Genomic DNA, 24,967 nt, shown 5'->3' with positions numbered 1-24,967 from the left:
TTTAGCAGTGTAAGACTAGAGAAAATGCAGCTAGTCATCACCACCCACCGTCAACTCTTGGGCTACTCTTTTACCAACGAATAGTGGGATTGATCGTGACATTATAACACCCCCACGACTGAAAAAAGGCGAGCATGTCTGGTGCGACCGGGATTCGAAGTCGCGAACCTCAGATTACGAATCGAACGCCTTAACCCACCTGGCCATGCCGGGCCACGTAAAGTAGAACCACACCCACTGCACTGCTTTGTTTTTGTGGACAGTAACCTTCGAGACAAGATAAGTATAAGAAATGTATATTTTTCTTCAGTATTTAAACCAAGCTCAGTTTGCATAGGATCATACATATATTATTATATTTTCGAACTAGGTTTAGTCCTGGCTCCTTTTTGCATCAAATACTTGAACATTTTGCATTTGTAGGATGTCGTAAATGCGCTAAATTATGTGCCTTAAATGACTTCTTTTCAGAGATAAGCTTTCTTTGTAATCTCATACACTGATAAGACATACATATATATGACCTTGACGATTGGCATTACGCTCTTATACAGAATTGAAGCACCTAAAACTTTGAATAGCAACAATAAAATGAAACATTTTCTTTATTGTACTTCATCGTGTAAAGTCCAAGTCTGTGTTCACATGGAAAAATCTTAACTCAACGTTTGGTAACGTGTGTTTAAAAGATGTGTATTCTTTGATGATTTATGAAATCCACCTTGAGCTTACTGAATGTTATGTCTTTAAACATTTCTATGACATAAAACGTTACTTCAAAATTGACTCCTAAGATTACTTTTACAAATAATAGACACGTTAAAAGTCAAGTTGTGTTATTTGTATCACACTACAAGGCATACATGGTAGACCTGTTGACAAGTGCATCTTTATTGATGGTGTTAGTAATGGATTTTTTAAATTGTTTCTTAGGATTCCATTATATCCACCAACGTGTCAGAAGAGTAGCTTACACATTCTGAAATAAATCACTGGTATGTGAATAGACGCATCATATTAATTTCATTTGAGGTTTCTCTGAACGCTCGTGCTGTCTCTGTCTCACGATCAACGAAATTGACGTTTACTGAAACTACGTGTCACATTTCATTGGTATGTTTACTTGAAATCAATTACACTACTCTTCAAAGTGCTTCAACTTTGGAATAAGTTAGATCATTAATATAGTTCAGAGTATAAATTTTATTACAGACTATGATTGTTTGAAATTGTTAGGAAGTTGCAATCTCTGATATTAGGAGATGTTTTCAGATTCTGACATGCATTACAATCTTCACCTGCATATTATTGAATAAGAACCGAAATGAAAAGTTCTATAAAGCTAAAAGTTCACTACACTTACTCCGACTTTTAATGCATTGTTCTTAGCAATATTGCAAGTGCTCCTTGTTTTTCTCTCTTAGCGACTTGTATATCATTGAGTGTATTTCTTAGCGGATTGTACGTCACTGAGTGTATTTCTTAGAGGATTATACCTCATTGAGTTTACTTTATTTTGAGGTAAGGCAAAGTTTAGAGTGGGCCATGTTCTGTTATTTATTTCAAAACGATAACTGAGACAAAGCTAGATGTTCAGAGCAAGCCATGTTCTGTTATATGTTCCAAATAGGCCTCCCCCGCTAGTACAGCGGTATGTCTTCGAATTTATAACCCAAAATCAGGGGTTCGATTCCCTCGGTGGGCTCAGCAGATAGCTCGACGTGGCTTTGCTATAAGAAAACACACAAAAATATATGTTCCAAAACGATAACTGAGACAAAGCTAGATGTTCAGAGCAAGCCATGTTCTGTTATATGTTCCAAAACGATAACTGAGACAAAGCTAGATGTTTAGAGCAAGCCATGTTCTGTTATATGTTCCAAAACGATAACTGACACAAAGCTAGATGTTCAGAGCAAGCCATGTTCTGTTATATGTTCCAAAATGGTAACTAAGACAAAATTGTGTGAGATTATATATTCATATATATGTACACAACGTATGTAAAATAATAATGTATAAACTTAAACATGGATTGTAAAACAACTAATATGAAACTATTAAATGAATTTTTCGTACCACAAAATCAAGGTTCATGATATGATAAATATCTCTCTACGTGGGTGTAACAGGAAGGCACCGAGTTTTCTAAGCAGAAAAAGCTGGGAACAGCAGGAACTTCCTGAAGGATTAATTTTAAAAAAAACAAACCCTATTCAAGGGTACTCAGAATGGACCCAAAATGGCGGGGAAGTGGAGTGAAAATTGAAAACTTAATCAATTTAACTATTCACACGTGCACATTGTTAAACTGTTCATATTGTCTTGGCCACGATAATTAAATGTTATGGTGCGCATTGTTAAATTATTTATATTGTCAATGTACAATGTTAGGTTGTTTATTTTATCTTGGTCTCAATACGTAGATAAAAAAATTTCTCAACCCATACCAGCCGTTTTTACATATTTACTAATATAAACTGTTGTTTTGTTTCTATAAAAAAAACATTTGTTAATAAACCTAACTGTTATCCATATATTACAAAATTTATAAAATTAGCCTCAGAATTCCATGTTTTAACATGAAGATAGTGATGGTAAAGTTTAACGTTTGATGTGTTGGCATGTATAATGGTATTCAAATTATCCATCGTGCTAACTACAACGACTAACGAGAGATCAGTTCTCGACCTAATTATGAGAAGTAAAGTCTCTCTCTCTCTTGGGCAATCTCCGGCTGACCTCACCTGGTCATGCCACGTGGAAATATGACAGCTGTAATCCCGCCTTTCAAAGTGATAAATAACACACACTTCCACAAAGCCTCCTGTGCTTATGCTTAATATTATAACATTTTGCTAATTAAGTCATTTTGAGCTGTAATAGAAACAGACTGATAAAGACACGCACGTGCTTGATAGATGTTAGCATCAGACACACGTCTTAATGAACATTAAAATAAGAATTTCAAATAAAACTAAAATTATCAAGATTGGTCTATGGCAGGGGAAGAAGAGAGAGCAAGCAGATATATCTTTTTTTTTTTCTGTGGGACAATTTAACAAGTATTTTTTGTGGGAATTATAACGTTTCCGGACAATTAAACAAGTGTATTTTGTGTAAGTTAAGTATAATTCTTCTGGGAAATTACAAAATCACTACAACTAAATGTATAATAGAAATGTTCGCAATATGATTTTATTTAAAAGAGTTTTATAGAGCAGTGTTTTCCTAGTTGGAGCCTTAGCCTCTTTGGGGGGTCTTCAAGCTTTTTCTGGGGGATCGCTATGTTTTATTTTAGTTCAACTTCTATATTAATTTGTAAATAAAAATTTAGTTCTACATTTTTTTATCGTTTATTATTAATCTTAATAATGAAGTTAAGAGGTAACTTCATATTTTAAAACAAATATTGAATAATGTTACATAACACTAAGTGTGTATTTAATTGACCAGCAGTCTTCAAATGTAACCCAAAAATAATAAATTTCCAATGGTCTAATTATAATGCACGTGCATTGATGAGAAAAGCGTCCACATTAAATTACAAATATGCAATTTAATAGAAAAAGTATTTCATAGATATAACTAAAGCTCATCAGGTGTTTTTTTTTACTCTTTTTGAAGTTGATAAATCACTTTTGGGCAATTTTTTAGGTTGGAGGGAGCCTCAAACTTTATTATTCACATAAAGAGAGCCTCAGACCAACAGATATTAGGAACTACTGCTAAAGACTTTACTTAAATCAAAATTATTCTTTCATTTCTTCTCTCAAAAGGGCCCGGCATGGCCAAGCGTGTTAAGGCGTGTGACTCGTAATCTGAGAGTCGCGGGTTCGCATCCCCGTCGCGTCAAACATGGTCGCCTTTTCAGCCGTGGGGGCGTTATAAAGTGACGGTCAATCCCACTATTCGTTGGTAAAAGAGTGGCCCAAGAGTTGGCGGTGGGTGGTGATGACTAGCTGCCTTCCCTCTAGTCTTACGCTGCTAAATTAGGGATGGCTAGCGCAGATAGCCCTTGAGTAGCTTTGCGTGAAATTCAAAACAAACCAAACCTAATTTAGGCATGTCAGTAATTACAAGAAACAATGAACAGACCGTTAGGTGGAACACAGACAGACAAACAAAACACATAACCCTATGAACAACAGCCATAATAAAGTTTTGAATGGTATTTAAATAGCTTATATCAGTCGACTGACGCATTATACAGCATAAGTTAGGACTGTCTAGTTTACTGAGACGTAAATTACAGGATATGAACAGATAGATACTGCTGTCAATTAATGGGTCAGTAGATAACTAGAGCAGTCAAATGAAGATTATGCGAGGTCTGAAAAGAAAGGAAAGTTCAGCGATAAACAAACTATTGAAATAAAAGTCAAATTAATTATCAAAATTACCTACCATAAAGTAGAAGCGTCAGCCTTATTAAAGTAGATATAGTGGATAAGGTTCAAATAGCGTATTTAAAGTTATAGACATATATCAGGATAACAACAATTAGACAAGTAGAGAAATGTGTGAACCGACCGACAGGATAATGAACCAAATGGAAAATTACGATGGTAACAATTAGACAAGTAGAGAAATGTGTGATCCGACCGACAGGATAATGAACCAAATGGAAAATTACGATGGTAACATTTAGACAAGTAGAGAAATGTGTGAACTGACCGATAGGATAATGAACTAGGTGGAAAATTAGGATAACAACAATTAGACAAGTAGAGACATGTGTGGACCGATTGACAGGATAATGAACCAAATGGAAAATTAGGATAACAACAATTAGACAAGTAGAGAAATGTGTGGACCGACTGACAGGATAATGAACTAAATGGACAGTTATCAAACACGTCCTTATTTTTTAAATATAACTATAGACGAGGATGTGAGCAACAAGCTGGAATATGATCATGAGATTAACTGACAATTTCGTACACAAATGACTCGTTATATACAATAACTGTTAATTAAGTGAAGATACAATTATAAAATAGACTGATATTCAGCTAACCGAAATGGACGAAAATATCTGAAATGATCACACACATAATAATCTACATTCTAACGGAGAAATAAACTAGATGAAGGAAATGCGAAATAGAATGAATATTTAATAAAAAAAATAATCTAAACAGTAGTCGTATATGCCATTAATTAAGAGGGTGACGTCACAAACCGATAATCAGACGAAACTGAAGAACGAAGATACGTGTATTCCATAACCGTACGACAAATGGGTTATTGTGTCAGTCTACGACAAATATATAAATAGAAGGTTAAATAAACACTCACAAACATGAAACGGATAGAGTGTCATATGGTTGTTGGCATCTTGCCAAATAAAACACACGTTAAAAAGTTGGCCAGCCATTACACATGTGCCAAGTTAATTTTAAATAGATGTTATCACAATTATATAGGAATTATAACACGAATGACTTGTAATGATTGGAAGAGTAAGTGCTCATTTATATATCTATATATATACACACATATATATATATAAATATATGTAGGTTAACGTGCTACTACAGACAGGGCTAGTTGTGGCCTACAGATGAGTGTTACTGGATTACGAATCCGAGGGCTCACGGTTCGTGTCTCGTTGCCGCACAAATGCACACCACACTTGGGGCAGTGAGTGCTTCATAGATGTTACAGTCTAACCTCACTACTTGAACAGGTATGAGTAACTAAAGAGTTAGAAATGGTATCCAAACCCACAATCTGGACAGATACGAGTAACTAAAGAGTTGGGGTGATGTCCCTATAAGCGTGATAATCTAAACCTACTATCTGGACAGATATGAATAACTAAAGAGTTGGGGTGATATATCTATAAGTGTAACAGTCTAAACCTACTATCTAGAAAGATATGAATAACTAAAGAGTTGGGGTAATGTCTCTATAAGTGTGATAATCTAAACCTACTATCTGGACAGATGTGAATAACTAAAGAGTTGGGGTAATGTCTCTATAAGCGTGACAGTTTAAACCTACAATCTGGACAGATACGAGTAACTAAAGAGTTGGGGTAATGTCCCTATAAGCATGACAGTCTAAACCTACTATCTAGAAAGATATGAATAACTAAAGAGTTGGGGTAATGTCTCTATAAGTGTGATAATCTAAACCTACTATCTGGACAGATATGAATAACTAAAGAGTTGGGGTAATGTCCCTATAAGCGTGACAGTCTAAACCTACTATCTGGACAGATACGAGTAACTAAAGAGTTGGGGTAATGTCCCTATAAGCATGACAGTCTAAACCTACTATCTGGACAGATACGAGTAACTAAAGAGTTGGGGTAATGTCCCTATAAGCATGACAGTCTAAACCTACTATCTGGACAGATGTGAATAACTAAAGAGTTGGGGTAATGTCCCTATAAGCGTGACAGTCTAAACCTACTATCTGGACAGATACGAGTAACTAAAGAGTTGGGGTAATGTCCCTATAAGCATGACAGTCTAAACCTACTATCTGGACAGATACGAGTAACTAAAGAGTTGGGGTAATGTCCCTATAAGCATGACAGTCTAAACCTACTATCTCGACAGATATGAATAACTAAAGAGTTGGGGCGATGTCTCTACAAGTGTGATAATCTAAACCTACTATCTGGACAGATGTGAATAACTAAAGAGTTGGGGTAATGTCCCTACAAGTGTGATAATCTAAACCTACTATCTGGACAGATGTGAATAACTAAAGAGTTGGGGTAATGTCCCTATAAGCATGACAGTCTAAACCTACTATCTGGACAGATACGAGTAACTAAAGAGTTGGGGTAATGTTCCTATAAGCATGACAGTCTAAACCTACTATCTGGACAGATACGAGTAACTAAAGAGTTGGGGTAATGTCCCTATAAGCATGACAGTCTAAACCTACTATCTCGACAGATATGAATAACTAAAGAGTTGGGGCGATGTCTCTACAAGTGTGATAATCTAAACCTACTAGCTGGACAGATGTGAATAACTAAAGAGTTGGGGTAATGTCCCTATAAGCATGACAGTCTAAACCTACTATCTCGACAGATATGAATAACTAAAGAGTTGGGGCAATGTCCCTACAAGTGTGATAATCTAAACCTACTATCTGGACAGATGTGAATAACTAAAGAGTTGGGGTGATGTCTCTATAAGTGTGATAATCTAAACCTACTATCTGGACAGATATGAATAACTAAAGAGTTGACGATAGTTTGATTAGTTGGTTTTCTTGAGGTCTATTGAGTAAAATTAGGATCGACTTTGCACAGAACGCCATTGTGCAGCTTTGCGTGTATACTCTGAAGTACAAATGTAAATATTAATAAAAAAAAAACTCTGCGAGTGTTTTAGTTTTAATAATTTAAGAGAGTTAATATTGAGTGAGAGTAGATTTAAAGATGGATCTGTTCGTTTGATACAACTTAACCAACTATTAGTTGTGTGTTTGTTAGTGAAGTCGTACATACATGTTTTTTGCTTTTCTCAGCTGTTTCTGGTTGAATTTTATGCACTTTTCATGTTTATCCTAGAGTGAAATTCTATCAACATATTTATTTAAGTTGGGAAACACTTATTAACATTCCTAATTAAGCACACAGTATGACGTCTGTTTTAGTATAAATATAACTGTATTTTCTCTGTTGCTTTGTTTTTTTATATGAACTGTATTTCACTTTGTCGGATAAATTAGCCAGCAGTTAACATATCGTACGTTTATTTTACCTTCACAGTAAACTATACTTTCTCATTACGAAACATTTTATAATATGCATATATTTTAAGTGTTACGTATTACATTTTTCTCTTTGTTTTAGATTTTTCGCAGGAAAGATATATAAGGTTTATCTACGTATATCTGACCCTAATTTTCAGTTGGTAAACTATAAGGAAGGCAGATAGTCAACCGAAATAATCATTAACTTTTGTCTAACTGATTAATGGGATATGTCAGCCACCCTTATGCCGCGGCCCAGTATGGCCAGGTGGTTAAGGTACTGGACTCGTAATGCGAGGGTCGCGGGTTCAAACCCCGGTTGAACCAAACATGCTGGCTCTTTCAGCCGTGGGGGCGTTATAATGTTACGGTCAATCCCACTATTCGTGGGTAAAAGAGTAGCCCAAGAGTTGGCGGTGGGTGGTGATGACTAGCTGGCTTCCCTCTGGTCTTGCACTGCTCAATTAGGGACGGCTAGCGCAGATAGCCCTCTTGTAGCTTTGCGCGAAATTCAAAACAAAACCCTTATATCGTACCTACGCACCCAAAATGCAGATTGTATTTTTACAGCAACAAGTCACGAACCTTGTATCTTCAGGTTCACAGCCCGAACAGGCGAACTCCATAGGACAAGCCTATTGTTAACAAATTACAGGAAGACATTAGTGAACGTAAAAAATAATAATAATCATGTTAATTTCTAATTCACCCCTGGAAGGATTTTAATAAAATAATTAAACAAAAAGGAAACATTAGTATTACTAAAATTTACCAGTCATTGGAACTTTAAATTCTCCAATTCAAAGAGGTAATGAAATATGAATTATCTCTTTCTTTAAGCGCGCACTCTCCAACGGAAGTACCTCATTTATGTGCTTCCGGTGGCTTAACGGTAAGTCTCAAAGCTTATAGGGATTCCAGTTTCGATAACCGCGATAGGGAAATCACATATAACCCATTGCATAGCTCTGAGAATCGTAGCAAATAAACAAGGAAAAACTCATTTATGCTTAAAAGTATATTTAATAACAGAGACCAGGGTAGACATCACAACATATGATTAAACGACTAACAACAATGGTATGTTTGTCAAATTATTAGTTCATATGATAAAAATTATTTCCCGTCACACCAAACATGTTCGCCCTCTCAGCCGTGGGGGCGTTATAAGGTGACGGTCAATAACAACTACTCGTTGGTAAAAGAATAGCCCAAGAATTGGTGATGGGTGGTGATGACTCGCTGCCTTCTTTTTAACCTTACACTGCTGAATTAGGGACGACTAGCGCAGATAGTCCTCGTGTAGCTTTGCGCGAAATTCAAAACAAACTTGTAGAACTAGAACATTCAGAATAAAACAATAATTTTATCTCTAGCCTGGTGATAAAAATCAAAGCATTCTAACTTGTGGTTTCAGAATGGAGCATTTTACAATATTTCGCAAACTATGAGCACATTAGAAGGATAATATTTCCTGGGTTAATTTAAACAGGCCGCAATAAATACACGTTCAAAGACCCGACTGGAGAAGTAAGTCTGCAAGTTTCAAACTCAGTTCTGGAACAATGAAGTGAATATAAGACTGGTATAAGACTATTTATTTTCAGATTGAAACGCTTGTTTGTTTGTTTTGAATTTTGCACAAAGCTACTCGATGGCTATCTGCGCTAGTCGTCCCTAATTTAGCAGTGTAAGAATAGAGGGAAGGCAACTAGTCATCACCACCCACTGCCAACTCTTGGACTACTCTTTTACCAACGAATAGTGGGATTGACAGTCACATTATAATGCCCCCCACGGCTGAAAGGGCGAGAATGTTTGGTGCGACCGGGATTCGAACCCGCGACCCTCAGATTACGAGTCGCACGCCTTAACACGCTTGGCCATGCCGGGCCAAATGTGCTCTGTATAATAGAGATACATTCTATATAACAGGAATATGCTCTATATAATAGAGGTATGTTCTTTATAACAGAGGGTATTGTATGGTATCTGCCACAATACTGCGGCTTCAAAATTATTATTTATAAAAATATGTGAACCAATCAAAGTAGATAACATACGTATAAATTCTATTTTGTAAATACCCTCGCAAAGGAATAAAACCCGCAGTAGGTCACAGGTAGACAGTGGTATGTGATTAATTCCACAAGTGTGGAATTTACAATCATTATTGCAAGTAGATTATAAAAAAAAAACTCTAATTGTCTGTTGTTGTTTTTTTAAATCTAGGGGTAAATTTGACTGTAATATATATATATATATATAGAAACAGAAGCAGATAAACTAAGTAATTACAATCCAAATTTTATGTTGCTGATTTAATCAATCAGCAATTGTAACAATCAATTAAATACATCTTGTCAGCTACGTCATTAACTTTAGCAAAACCGTTGACTTAAAATAACCAAAACAAGACTTCTTTTTGTTTTTTTTTGCCTGATTTTAGCGTGTACACCAGGGGGTTAATGGTACGTTTACGGTCTTACGTCATTAAACTCCAGGACTTTATTTTTCGTGGTGGACAGAGTACAGATAGTCTGTTGTATACATCTGCATTAAAAATAAAACAAATAAAACATTAACGCGACCTCTGAAGGGTAGTTTTATCTAAACATTATTAAACCGTAATGTTCATAATGTTTTTTGTTTCCATAAATCATTAATTTAAAAAAATATTATGCATAACAGTAAGTCTTTCACGTAAAAGAAACATACCAGAAAACAAGATGACAGAATATATTAAACATCTCGTAGAATAGGTTATTTTAAGGATGCACTTACGCCTTTCTCGGACCATTGACATTATGTCACTTCTGGTCAAATACAATGGTGTTTTTATTCCCTAGTAAGTAAACTTTCCCGTTTAGCTTATCTGTTTGAATTATATATTACGTCTATACGGTTGTTTTCAGATGTACCTGCTGAGTAAGTAACTCGACTTGCGTGACGTCAACTGTCACAACCATTAAATAAAATATATAGCTATTACCAAATCAAACCGTATGGTAAACAAGCAGTTGATGGGCAGGTTACTAACATAACAAACCAACTTGTAAAGCGAATATTTTAGTCCCTAGATCATTAGGATACTAACATGACAAGACTTGGTAATAATGCGAATATTGTAAAGTTTCTATGTTGATGAACATGTGTAAATAAGGATTGGACGATAGATTTTTATACGAACCCCCCCATTCATTTTCACAATAACTAAGACGGATTAGGTTCAGTGAGCGTGAGGACGATTCTTACGACCTATTTCACTGTTAATGTTAAACAGATTACAATAATAACGTCTCTGTAAAGAAGAACAATCGAATTTTCTATTAGTACTTCAGTTAATGACTGCTTAATGACCTAACACTAACATATGACTCAAATCAGTAGGTTTTCTCACGAGTTCATCAAAACGTTGAATTTACTGTAGATTACAGAAGGATAACAGTCTCAAAGGCGTCATAAGGGCAATTATAAAAGTGAAGGTCCAGACAGACTCGAAACGGACTAGAGTTCCCTGTTTCTTGAATGGGTGAATCATAATCTATAGCTATAAAATTAGGCGTCGTTGTACTTCGTTTATTTATCTCTGTCTACTAATAAAGCTAATGGCAAAATAAAACATCAAGTCTGTAAAACTAAATGAACATGTTTATAATGTTTCTTCTCTATTTAGGAACTCATATGTTTCAGTTTTTTGTTTTGCATGATTTCTTTTTATGCGAAATGAGCTTTTATTTGATTCAAGCCACTTTGTAAGATGCAAATATTCTCAAGCAAAAATACGAAATAACAAGGCTTGTGGTGTATAAGTTAATGTTTGAAACAGTTATCTACAGCGGGCGACTCATCTTACTAAAGAGAACAAAACTAGCAACAATTCGGGTATATTGTATGTAAAAAACTAACAGCGGCATACTGTACAAAACAACGATTCGAGTGTATTAAACAAAACTAACATCATACTGTACAAAATAACGATTCGAGTGTATTAAACAAAACTAACACCATACTGTACAAAATAACGATTCCAGTGTATTAAACAAAACTAATAGCGGCATACTGTACAAAATAACGATTCGAGTGTATTAAACAAAACTAATACCACACTGTACAAAATAACGATTCGAGTGAATTAAACAAAACTAACACCATACTGTACAAAATAACGATTCCAGTGTATTAAACAAAACTTATAGCGGCATACTGTACAAAATAACGATTCGAGTGTATTAAACAAAACTAATACCACACTGTACAAAATAACGATTCGAGTGAATTAAACAAAACTAGCAGCGGCATACTGTACAAAATAACGATTCGAGTGTATTAAACAAAACTAATACCATACTGTACAAAACAACGATTCGAGTGTATTAAACAAAACTAACACCATACTGTACAAAATAACGATTCCAGTGTATTAAACAAAACTAATAGCGGCATACTGTACAAAATAACGATTCGAGTGTATTAAACAAAACTAATGCCACACTGTACAAAATAACGATTCGAGTGAATTAAACAAAACTAGCAGCGCCATACTGTACAAAATAACGATTCGAGTGAATTAAACAAAACTAATAGCGGCATACTGTACAAAACAACGATTCGAGTGTATTAAACAAAACTAATACCATACTGTACAAAATAACGATTCGAGTGAATTAAACAAAACTAGCAGCGGCATACTGTACAAAATAACGATTCGAGTGAATTAAACAAAACTAATAGCGGCATACTGTACAAAACAACGATTCGAGTGTATTAAACAAAACTAATACCATACTGTACAAAATAACGATTCGAGTGAATTTGAATTAAACAAAACTAGCAGCGGCATACTGTACAAAATAACGATTCGAGTGTATTAAACAAAACTAACACCATACTGTACAAAATAACGATTCGAGTGTATTAAACAAAACTAACACCATACTGTACAAAATAACGATTCGAGTGTATTAAACAAAACTAACACCACACTGTACAAAATAACGATTCGAGTGTATTAAACAAAACTAACACCACACTGTACAAAATAACGATTCGAGTGTTTTAAACAAAACAAACAGCGGCATACTGTACAAAATAACGATTCGAGTGTATTAAACAAAACTAACACCACACTGTACAAAATAACGATTCGAGTGTTTTAAACAAAACAAACAGCGGCATACTGTACAAAATAACGATTCGAGTGTATTAAACAAAACTAATACCATACTGTACAAAATAACGATTCGAGTGAATTAAACAAAACTAGCAGCGGCATACTGTACAAAATAACGATTCGAGTGTATTAAACAAAACTAACACCATACTGTACAAAATAACGATTCGAGTGTATTAAACAAAACTAATACCATACTGTACAAAATAACGATTCGAGTGAATTAAACAAAACTAGCAGCGGCATACTGTACAAAATAACGATTCGAGTGAATTAAACAAAACTAGCAGCGGCAAACTGTACAAAATAACGATTCGAGTGAATTAAACAAAACTAGCAGCGGCATACTGTACAAAATAACGATTCGAGTGTATTAAACAAAACTAATACCATACTGTACAAAATAACGATTCGAGTGAATTAAACAAAACTAGCAGCGGCATACTGTACAAAATAACGATTCGAGTGAATTAAACAAAACTAGCAGCGGCAAACTGTACAAAATAACGATTCCAGTGTATTAAACAAAACTAATAGCGGCATACTGTACAAAACAACGATTCGAGTGTATTAAACAAAACTAATACCATACTGTACAAAATAACGATTCGAGTGAATTAAACAAAACTAGCAGCGGCATACTGTACAAAATAACGATTCGAGTGTATTAAACAAAACTAACACCATACTGTACAAAATAACGATTCGAGTGTATTAAACAAAACTAACACCATACTGTACAAAATAACGATTCGAGTGTATTAAACAAAACTAACACCACACTGTACAAAATAACGATTCGAGTGTATTAAACAAAACTAACACCACACTGTACAAAATAACGATTCGAGTGTTTTAAACAAAACTAATACCACACTGTACAAAATAACGATTCGAGTGTATTAAACAAAACTAACACCACACTGTACAAAATAACGATTCGAGTGTTTTAAACAAAACAAACAGCGGCATACTGTACAAAATAACGATTCGTGTGTATTAAACAAAACTAACACCATACTGTACAAAATAACGATTCGAGTGTATTAAACAAAACTAACACCACACTGTACAAAATAACGATTCGAGTGTTTTAAACAAAACAAACAGCGGCATACTGTACAAAATAACGATTCGAGTGTATTAAACAAAACTAACACCACACTGTACAAAATAACGATTCGAGTGTTTTAAACAAAACTAACACCACACTGTACAAAATAACGATTCGAGTGTTTTAAACAAAACAAACAGCGGCATATTGTACAAAATAACGATTCGTGTGTATTAAACAAAACTAACACCGCACTGTACAAAATAACGATTCGAGTGTTTTAAACAAAACAAACAGCGGCATACTGTACAAAATAACGATTCGTGTGTATTAAACAAAACTAACACCATACTGTACAAAATAACGATTCGAGTGAATTAAACAAAACTAGCAGCGGCATACTGTACAAAATAACGATTCGAGTGTATTAAACAAAACTAACACCATACTGTACAAAATAACGATTCGAGTGTATTAAACAAAACTAACACCATACTGTACAAAATAACGATTCGTGTGTATTAAACAAAACTAGCAGCGGCATACTGTACAAAATAACGATTCGAGTGAATTAAACAAAACTAATAGCGGCATACTGTACAAAACAACGATTCGAGTGTATTAAACAAAACTAACACCATACTGTACAAAATAACGATTCGAGTGTATTAAACAAAACTAACACCACACTGTACAAAATAACGATTCGAGTGTATTAAACAAAACTAACACCACACTGTACAAAATAACGATTCGAGTGTTTTAAACAAAACAAACAGCGGCATACTGTACAAAATAACGATTCGAGTGTATTAAACAAAACTAATACCATACTGTACAAAATAACGATTCGAGTGAATTAAACAAAACTAGCAGCGGCATACTGTACAAAATAACGATTCGAGTGTATTAAACAAAACTAATACCATACTGTACAAAATAACGATTCGAGTGAATTAAACAAAACTAGCAGCGGCATACTGTACAAAATAACGATTCGAGTGAATTAAACAAAACTAGCAGCGGCAAACTGTACAAAATAACGATTCCAGTGTATTAAACAAAACTAATAGCGGCATACTGTACAAAACAGCGATTCGAGTGTATTAAACAAAACTAATACCATACTGTACAAAATAACGATTCGAGTGAATTAAACAAAACTAGCAGCGGCATACTGTACAAAATAACGATTCGAGTGTATTAAACAAAACTAACACCATACTGTACAAAATAACGATTCGAGTGTATTAAACAAAACTAACACCATACTGTACAAAATAACGATTCGAGTGTATTAAACAAAACTAACACCACACTGTACAAAATAACGATTCGAGTGTATTAAACAAAACTAACACCACACTGTACAAAATAACGATTCGAGTGTTTTAAACAAAACAAACAGCGGCATACTGTACAAAATAACGATTCGAGTGTATTAAACAAAACTAACACCACACTGTACAAAATAACGATTCGAGTGTTTTAAACAAAACAAACAGCGGCATACTGTACAAAATAACGATTCGTGTGTATTAAACAAAACTAACACCATACTGTACAAAATAACGATTCGAGTGAATTAAACAAAACTAGCAGCGGCATACTGTACAAAATAAGGATTCGAGTGTATTAAACAAAACTAACACCATACTGTACAAAATAACGATTCGAGTGTATTAAACAAAACTAACACCATACTGTACAAAATAACGATTCGTGTGTATTAAACAAAACTAGCAGCGGCATACTGTACAAAATAACGATTCGAGTGTATTAAACAAAACTAACATCATACTGTACAAAATAACGATTCGTGTGTATTAAACAAAACTAACACCACACTGTACAAAATAACGATTCGAGTGTATTAAACAAAACTAACACCATACTGTACAAAATAACGATTCGAGTGTATTAAACAAAACTAACACCATACTGTACAAAATAACGATTCGTGTGTATTAAACAAAACTAACAGCGACATACTGTACAAAACAACGATTGGAGTGTATTAAACAAAACTAACAGCGACAGACTGTACAAGATAAACAACGATTCGAGTGTATTAAACAAAACTAACAGCGGCATAACCATCACTTTATAACGATAACACGGATGAAATAGCTAGCATGTTCACTGAAGGTAATCCATCCAGCAACCCCCTCATATTTCGACTCGAGTGCCATAACAACCAGGCTACTTCATGTCCCCTGGAACTGAACAGAGCTGTGATTTGTTTTATGTATAACAGTAGCAGAGTTTATAACCGAGACTCAAGATTTGGTTATTACATATTCCTGTAACATATATCCTCAAGGCGCCTTACAGATATCGTTTATCAATGTTACTTGTAACGAAAAAGTTGTGCAGCGTTAAGATAGATAGGAATATCTTTGAGTAAAAACAGGAATCACTGGCTGTTCTAAGCCTATCTACTATTCTAGCAATGGACCGTAGAATATGTGTCCAAGTGGACGTTTGTTGTTGAAAAAAATCATAACGGTTTTTAATTAGTGTAATTGTTTCAATTTTTGGATCTAAGTAGAATTTCGTTTTTGATTAACTTCTGGATAATTATATATGGACCATGTTTTTCTACTTATTACTGCATGAATGAAAGTATTCAGAATAACGGTCCATCAATAAAGAAACTGACCATTACCCTTACACACACATTGCGCTATGTAAAATAAAATAACATTTTCCACCAACAATGCATATGAGAAGTGTAATAAATATTTCTTTCGAGCAATAGGGCCCAGCATGGCCAAGCGTGTTAAGGCGTGCGACTCGTAATCTGAGGGTCGCGGGCTCGCATCCCCGTCACGCCAAACATGCTCGTCCTTTCAGCTGTGGGGGCGTTATAATGTGACTGTCAATCCCACTATTCGTTGGTAAAAGAGTAGTCCAAGAGTTGGCGGTGGGTGGTGATGACTAGTTACCTTCCCTCTAGCCTTACACTGATAAATTAGGGACGGCTAGCGCAGATAGCCCTCGTGTAGCTTTGTGCGAAATTCAAAACAAACAACGACAACAATCATCGAGCATTAGCTTTAAAGTTATTGACTTCATGTATCATTTTGCAGGAGCTATTTATTATTTATGGGAGTGAATATCAGTGAAACCTGTCGGTTGTGATGTCATAAAGTCAAATGCTGATTACGTTTTTAATTATTTTTTTTAATGTGAGGACATAAAGGCGTTTGAAAAATATTTTTGTAGTACCTTAAGACATTTAAGCGTGTGTTAACTTGAACGTATTGATTTCTTTGAAAACAAAGGAAACCTAGCAGACACGAACAGTCAAGATGCTGTGATATTTAAAAACTATATGTATTATTGGGGACCGAGAAGAATTCCTTCGTAATTTGTAATTAATCACATGAAAACACTATCGAGAGACGACAGTTTCCCATATCCGTGACTCTACAGTCACGTTGCAATAACTCTTTCCCTGAACACAAAGTCTTGTGGATCAATGGTACGTTTACTGTCTTACAGTTCTAAACTCTGAGGTTCGATTTCCCATTGTGGCGACAATCCAAGTATCCCATTCTGTAACTTTGCATTGAAACAATACAAAATGAACCTTTTGATTTGTGCTTTGCAAGCACGTAGTTTTAACATTTCTGTTGAACAAACCGATCAAAACTATTGTTTTAATTGTTCTTGTGTGTATATATTGAATATTGTGAGTTATTAAAGTTCAATGGAGTTCCAATCATTTAACTATAAAAATTTCTGAAATGAAAATTTGGGCAATTAAATAGTTTTTTATTCAAAATACTTGTAAATGTTTTCGGGTTAAAAACTATGCCACGTTTTATTACACCATAAGTGAAACTTAATGTTGTTTCTTATGAACCAAATGAACCTTTCTTCTTCAGGGAAATTTGTTTGGCTTGTTTTGTTTCGAGTTTCACATAAAGCTGTACGAGAGCTATCTGGGCTAGCAGTTCTTAATTTGAGCAGTAGTAGACTAGAGGGAAGGTCGCTTGTCATCACCACCTTCCGCCAAACCTTGGGCTACTCCTTTACTAAGGAATAGTGGGATTTACCGTCACATTGTAACGAACCCACCACTGAAAAGGAGAGCATGTTTGGTGGGGCACGGTTTCGAGTCCACAGCTCCTCATATTGCGAGTTGAGTGCCTTAACCACCCAGCCATACCGGGCCTAACATAGATTTATAAGTTTATGAATATTCGAAATTTAACAATTACACAATGTTAAAATAATAAAAATTCATTTGTGTAAGAAAATAAATAGCTACATTTTCGAAGTATGTTGCTTCAACAGATACAAGTCTCTAAATTCATCAGGAGTCAGTTCTCAAGCGAAATTGGCAAATTTTGTTTTAACTATCTCTGTTGTCTATAAATGCTTTTATAGAAATATATTGTTGTTTTTGTGTTTTAAGCATTTCAAACTGTTATTAATTAACCCTATCTTAGTAAACCCTCTGACAATAGATCAGAAGTTGGTTATAAAAAAATACACTTATGCACTATATCTTCCGGATTCTAATAATTTTCAAGGTGATTTCCAAAACAAAGTTAAATACATTTTTATGTACATTGTATAAGCGGGTAATGAAAACGTGTTCTGGCATTCAATGATAAACCGTATGCATAAGAGACTTTAAATGGGAGAAAACATAAAGGCTAAACGTACAGGGACATTGTAAATAAAAATTCTGAAGTCGAGGGCTACGTAGCTGACAAAAGGCATGAAATAGAAAGGTAAAAATTGTACATGGGTATAATGGGTGTCATGCACGTGCAAATGTACCCCGAATATAATATAAAAACCTTTTTAAGGTAAAAGCTCTAATCAGTATATTTTTTATCATAAGTGTGGATTCCAAGCAGATATCGTTAATTGTATAATAACATGTTTAGGGCTAGCAGAATAAGATTTTCCTTAATTAAAGAGCTTGTACATTTGGTTAACCCACATAAAGATACAAACTGAAGGAAACCGTAAAAAAACAAATTTTATAATTTTTTTAAGTGTATGGATCTAAAATCAATAAAAGAGTAAGAATTTGAAACTTCATAAAAACCGTATAGCTTGGTTTAAGTACTTTGCAACAGCAAAACGCTTCATCAGGCGTAAGAACAATTTTTTACCTATTGTACGTCTGTTTGCTCCTGAAGATGAAAGGCCATCCTTTGAGCCACTTGAACAAAGAGGTTTTGTAATCTTAGGAATAGCTTTTTTGTGTTTCCAATGTCTTTTCCAAACAACTGACAAAGATAACACGTTGTGACGTATGATAATACGTACAGCTTACACAATCATTTAAAGGCACTCCCTTAGAAGATAGTAAGCCTACATACAGACCCTAACCAGTTAGTCAAGACTTCTTGTAAACGGCTCTGTTTCTTCACAATACTTTTATTGTTTCCGATAATTGATAAGATAATAAGATATAGACGCTGTTTGAGGTTGCACTAAATTTGCGAAAGAATCCAATTTAAATTGAACAAAGGCCATCAGTTACTTTTTTATCTTAAGATCTGAAGAAATGGATCCTCATGCATCTAATAAATGATTTCCATCTATTGATTTTATTATTTATACATACATTATTTTACAGTTTCCAAAGTTTGAGAACGAACCTAGAAAAAGTAAACCACTAGTGTTGCTGTCATTATTTTAAAATCATGATAACTGAAACTTCTTTTTTCATTTTTTAATTTTGCCCGAAGCTACTAGAGGGCTCTCTACGATAGCCGTCCCTAATTTAGCAGTGTAAGACTAAAGGGAAGGCAGCTAGTCATCACCACCCACCGCCAACTCTTGAGCTACTCTTTTATCAACGAATAGTGGGATTGACCGTCACATTTAGATGTTCCCAAGACTGAAAGGACGAGCATTTTTTATTGTGACGGAATTCGAATCCGCGACTCTAAGATAACGAGTTGAGTGTCCTAATCACGTGGCCATGCCGGACAGCCTAGAGTAACTATTTCTTTAATTGTTTGAGAAATAAATTTCTAATGCTGCTAAGACATTTATCCAGTCGAAGCAACGAATATCCTAAATAAACATAGTTAATTGAAATTTTATTTATCCTTTATTCGCGGGAAACAAAATTTATTTAACACGAAAAAAATATTAAGATCAAAGTATTTATTTATATTCACTTACTTTTCAAGCCAAGATATTTAATAAAATTTATTCTGAAATTTCCTTTACATAAACATGTTTTTGATATTGAAATTCTAGTGCGAATGAGTTGTTTTTTTTGTAGCGTTCAATTAATTGTCTAAAACATTTTTTAATTTCTCTTTTTGAAACGTTACGGGTACGGATCGGAGGCGGTAAGGCACACGCGAACACCGGTGATACAACGAAATATTTCTTGCATTTTGCAGCTGTGGGTGTGTAATAAAAGTGACGGTCAATTCCCTAATGTCGACTGTTGGTGGTAGAGTGCTTCTGATTAACTGTCTTTCTTCTAGTCGGTGATTATAGGGAGAGGGCACAGAAACTTACTAGCTTTGCTATAAACACAAACACAGAGAAGCTACAACAGAGCAAATGAAACAAAGTTTTAATGAGTCATTGTGTTATCTGGAGATTTACTGGTAGAACATAATGTAGCACAGCTGCTGATTTATTTGTTCATATAAAGAGTAAAACAATACAAAGCAATACTGTACGTTTACTGAAACGTCACCTTTGATGAGATGTTTATTATTTCTTTACAAAAGTACAGAAGTAGTTTTGTTATGTGTGCAGTTCGTTGATTTGATTGAACTCAGGTTTCGAAAACCTTCAATTAATTGTCTATTTCATTTCGACTGTCATGAAGTGTTTAATTCTTTTTGAATTTCTGGCAAACAGTCATATATATAAAACAAGTTTACTCCGATGCTCTGGAGTGAATAAAGACCAGAATATCGAAACTTTGCAAGGCCCCACCCATCGTTTTGTGCAAATTGTCTAAGGGAATCACGTTTGTGTGCACATTTAAGATAGGTCAAACTATTTAACAAAGCACAGTGTTGGTTGTACTTCAAACAAAGTTTACGTTTTTTCATGTATACGTTAGCCATGTATTTTCCAGGTGTATATTCTTTTAAAATTATGACAGTGACACTTAAGATTTTTCTAACTATTCTCGTTTCACGTATTGCAATACATTATGAAAACCCGTACACTACTTTTACGCTAATAATATAATTATAGATTCACACCAGAATCAGAACCGTGTTTCTAAACCTGTTCGTGCGGATGAACCACTGGCATTCATGTTAACAAATAAACAAGTTTCAAGTTTTACCTTGGGATGTAAAATATTTTAATGTCTCTCGCCTTTATAATGAAAATTATGGTTTTATAGCAATGATTCAGTCTGGAGATGGGTGCACGCATCCAATAATTGAATTCACACATACACACAGAACTCAGAATATTAATTTTTTCTTTTCATAATGCTATTAAAATCGCTCTCTCCTTATATCTGTACCTGGCATGGCCTGTTGGTATGAGTGCGCTCGATTTGCAGGATCGAAATCTTTCAACCTCGAGGGAGTTATAATGTTACAGTTTGTCCTACTTTTCGTTGAAAAGAACACTAACTACATTCCTCAGAGTCTGTCATTTCTAAATGATGAACATCTGTCGAGTAACTCTGCGCAAAAATTAACAAACAACTTCTCACTTCCTCTTCGAAAATTGGATAAAATAATACCTATTTTTCGAATATAAGATAAAATAAATTATTTTTTGTGGTTCCGCTAGATTAATTACGTTGTTTGATTTGTTTCGAATTTCGCGCAAAGCTACACTAGGGATATCAGCGCTAGCCGTCCCTAATTTAGCAGTGTAAGACTAGAGGTAAGGCAGCTATAGCAGTGTAAGACTAGAGGTAAGGCAGCTAGTCATCACCCTCCACTGCCAACTTTCGGGCTGTTCTTTCACCAACGAATAGAGGGATTGATCGTCACATTATAACGCCCCTACGGCTGAAAGGGCTAGCATGTTCGGTGCGACCGGGGATTCGAACCTGCGATCCTTGGATTACGAGTCGAGTGCCTTAATCATCTGGCCATGCTGGGTCTAATTAGATTGTAAACAGATGATTACAAAATTAACAAAAATTACATCCGAACAAATGTTTTATACACTTACAATGAACACAAGTTAAAACCGTGTCTCATCTTTGTTTGAACAGTAACAAAAGAGGGATTATAAACAGAACAAGGAGTTTATATATAATAATATCCTTTAGTCTCAGACATGAAATAACTGCTCTAACAAGCGTCATATTTATCTAACTAGTAACGAGCAATGACACTAACAGCTTTAGTGTCTGTAATAGCTTCAAGTATTTAAACACGAAAACAATGGTATCTTGAACGAAAGCCCGAACACTCTGTAATAGATACAATTGTTTTAATCACTGTAACACGTACCTCAGCGGACGGGTTTTCAATACACATTTTCCATAAAATTGCTTACCTATAATTTTGTTTCCTCGAGAAGCATCCTTACAACAGAGTCGACAACAGTCTTTAGTTATTACACCTTGTTAAATAACCATTAAAGTTTATCACAATTAGGATTTCTTTTTAGTGTTAGCTCGCGTGTGGGATCTCTGTAATCACAATCATGTTAATGTAGCATTCAGTCCTTAATTATCATAGAATTCAGCTCACCTGCTAATGAACAGGTACAAGCAAATTTATATTTAAAATACAAAAGGGTCTAATATAAGACATATATATTATATATATGAATATGTGTTTGCTCTATAGTTCCGAATTACTTCTTGTAAGTTTGAATGCCCACGAAATAGATCTCTTTACGTCTCTTAAGACAACAATGGTAACGAACAGTTATTATTCACTAAGCATACGTATTTTCACAATAGCTTTAAGATTACCTACGTATGTATTTTTGTACACGTTTGAACAACACTTTAAGATAACATACGTATGTATTTTTGTACACGTTTTAACAACACTTTAAGATTAACTTCGTATGTATTTTTTTTGTACACGTTTGAACAACACTTTATGATTACCTTCGTATGTATTTTTGTACACGTTTGAACAACACTTTAAGATTAACTTCGTATGTATTTTTTGTACACGTTTGAACAACACTTTAAGATAACATACGTATATTTTTGTATACGTTTTAACAACACTTTAAGATTAACTTCGTGTGTATTTTTGTACACGTTTGAACAACACTTTAAGATAACATACGTATTTATTTTTGTACTCTTTTGAACAGCACTCTAAGATTACCTTCGTATGTACTTTTTGTACACGTTTTAATAGCACTGTAAGATTACCGTCGTATGTATTTTTTTACACATTTCTTTGCATAACACTATTTATTGAGATAACATGATATGACGATATGTGATAAATTCAGGTAACTTAAGTTTTCTCAGATGAACACGTGCTAAACATTCAGCTTTTGAAGTTAAGAGCTACAGAACTTATTACTATAGGATATTTTGTATTTTACCATGAATATGCTATATTTTTGTTGTTGATGACATCTGTTCAAGCTAGAACCAGATTTGATATTCTTAGAGAAAAATGAACCTGTTTACAATATCAGGGCTAGTTTCTTTTGGAAGAATTAATATTATGAGATTTGGTTTGTTTTGAATTTCGCACAAAGGTACACAAGTGTGTGTGTGTGTCTTTTTCTTATAACAAAGATACATCGGGCTATTTGCTGAGCCCACCGAGAGAAATCGAACCCAGTTTCACGAGAGGTATCTGCGCTAGCCGTCCTTAATTTAGTAGTGTAAGACTAGAGGGATAGCAGTTTGTCATCACCACCCATTGCCAACTCTTGGGCTACTACGAATAGTAGGTTTAACAGTCACATTGTATCGCCCTCACGGCTGAAAGGGTGACATGTTTGGTGCAACAGGGACTCGAACTCATGACCCTCTGATTACGAGTTGAGTGGCTTAACATCTGACCAAGATTATAAGAATATTATAGGATATTTTGAACTGAAGTTCTTGGATTTCGCACAGCGATGTTGTTAGACATAATCTTAGGCCCGACATGGCCAGATGGGTTAAGGCGTGCGTCTCGTAATCCGAGGGTCGCGGGTTCGCATCCCCGTCGCACCAAACATGCTCGCCCTTTCAGCTGTGGGGGCGTTATAATGTGACGTTCAATCCCACTATTCTTTGGTAAAAAAGTAGCCCAAATGTTGACGGTGGGTAGTGGTTACTAGCTGCCTTCCCTCTAGTCTGACACTGCTAAATTAGGAACAACGACTAGCGCAAATAGCACTTGAATAGCTTTGCGCGAAATTCAAAAAACCAAAAAACAAACATAATCTTAGACGCTGAACAATTGCCACGTGATATGAGTTTTAAAAACTAGCTCATATTTAGTTTGACTTTCATACGTTTATTGACGACATTTTAATTGGTCAATTAATTTTCATAAGTAATGACTTTTAGGTTAACTTTATGGACACTTAATATTAAAATGATGAAGTGTTTTTTTAAAAACTTACTAGTTTTTAGTGTTAAATAAGCTACATAAAACTTAATAGCGAAATAATACGTAACTTATCACAGATGTGGTCACTGAATCTTATACTGTTGGCCAGTCGGTGATTCAAAAGTAAGTGTAGAGGTTAGTTTTATAACCTTAAAATCTGGTTTCGATACCTCTGGTGGGCATAGTACAAATAACTCACTGAGTAAAAAAGACAGACAATCAAACAAAATGCCCCCAGTGACTCAGCGGTATGTTTGCGGACTTACAACGCTAAAAACCGGGTTTCGATACCCGTGGTGGGCAGATCACAGATGGCCCATTGAGTAGCTTTGTGCTTAATTCAAAACAACAACAACAGCAAACAAAATATGGGGTTAAACGAAAAGTTAAAATTCCAAAAGGTGTTGCATTTAAAAATAAGTTAATGCATTTTGCATTCACACGTTTTCCGAATGCCTCAAAATGTGGGATTTTGCCAAGAAACCATAATCTTTTGTTTACGCCAAA

General features: G+C 34.8%; 1 protein-coding gene across 2 annotated transcripts in view; it reads right to left on the bottom strand.

Moving 5' to 3' along the window:
• Positions 1–19,197, bottom strand: part of LOC143258108 (Krueppel-like factor 5) — a 42,372-nt gene extending 23,175 nt beyond the window's left edge. For both annotated transcript variants that reach the window (XR_013032145.1, XM_076517126.1), the window contains exon 1: positions 19,091–19,197. The gene's annotated coding sequence lies outside the window, so the exon portion shown is untranslated. The remainder of the gene's footprint in view (positions 1–19,090) is intronic.
• Positions 19,198–24,967: the final 5,770 nt, after the last annotated feature.

Source organism: Tachypleus tridentatus, chromosome 7, assembly GCF_004210375.1.
Source record: "Tachypleus tridentatus isolate NWPU-2018 chromosome 7, ASM421037v1, whole genome shotgun sequence".
Lineage (NCBI taxonomy): Eukaryota > Metazoa > Arthropoda > Merostomata > Xiphosura > Limulidae > Tachypleus > Tachypleus tridentatus.
Note: the sequence above shows the minus strand (reverse complement) of the source record. Positions and strands in the feature narration are given on the sequence as shown.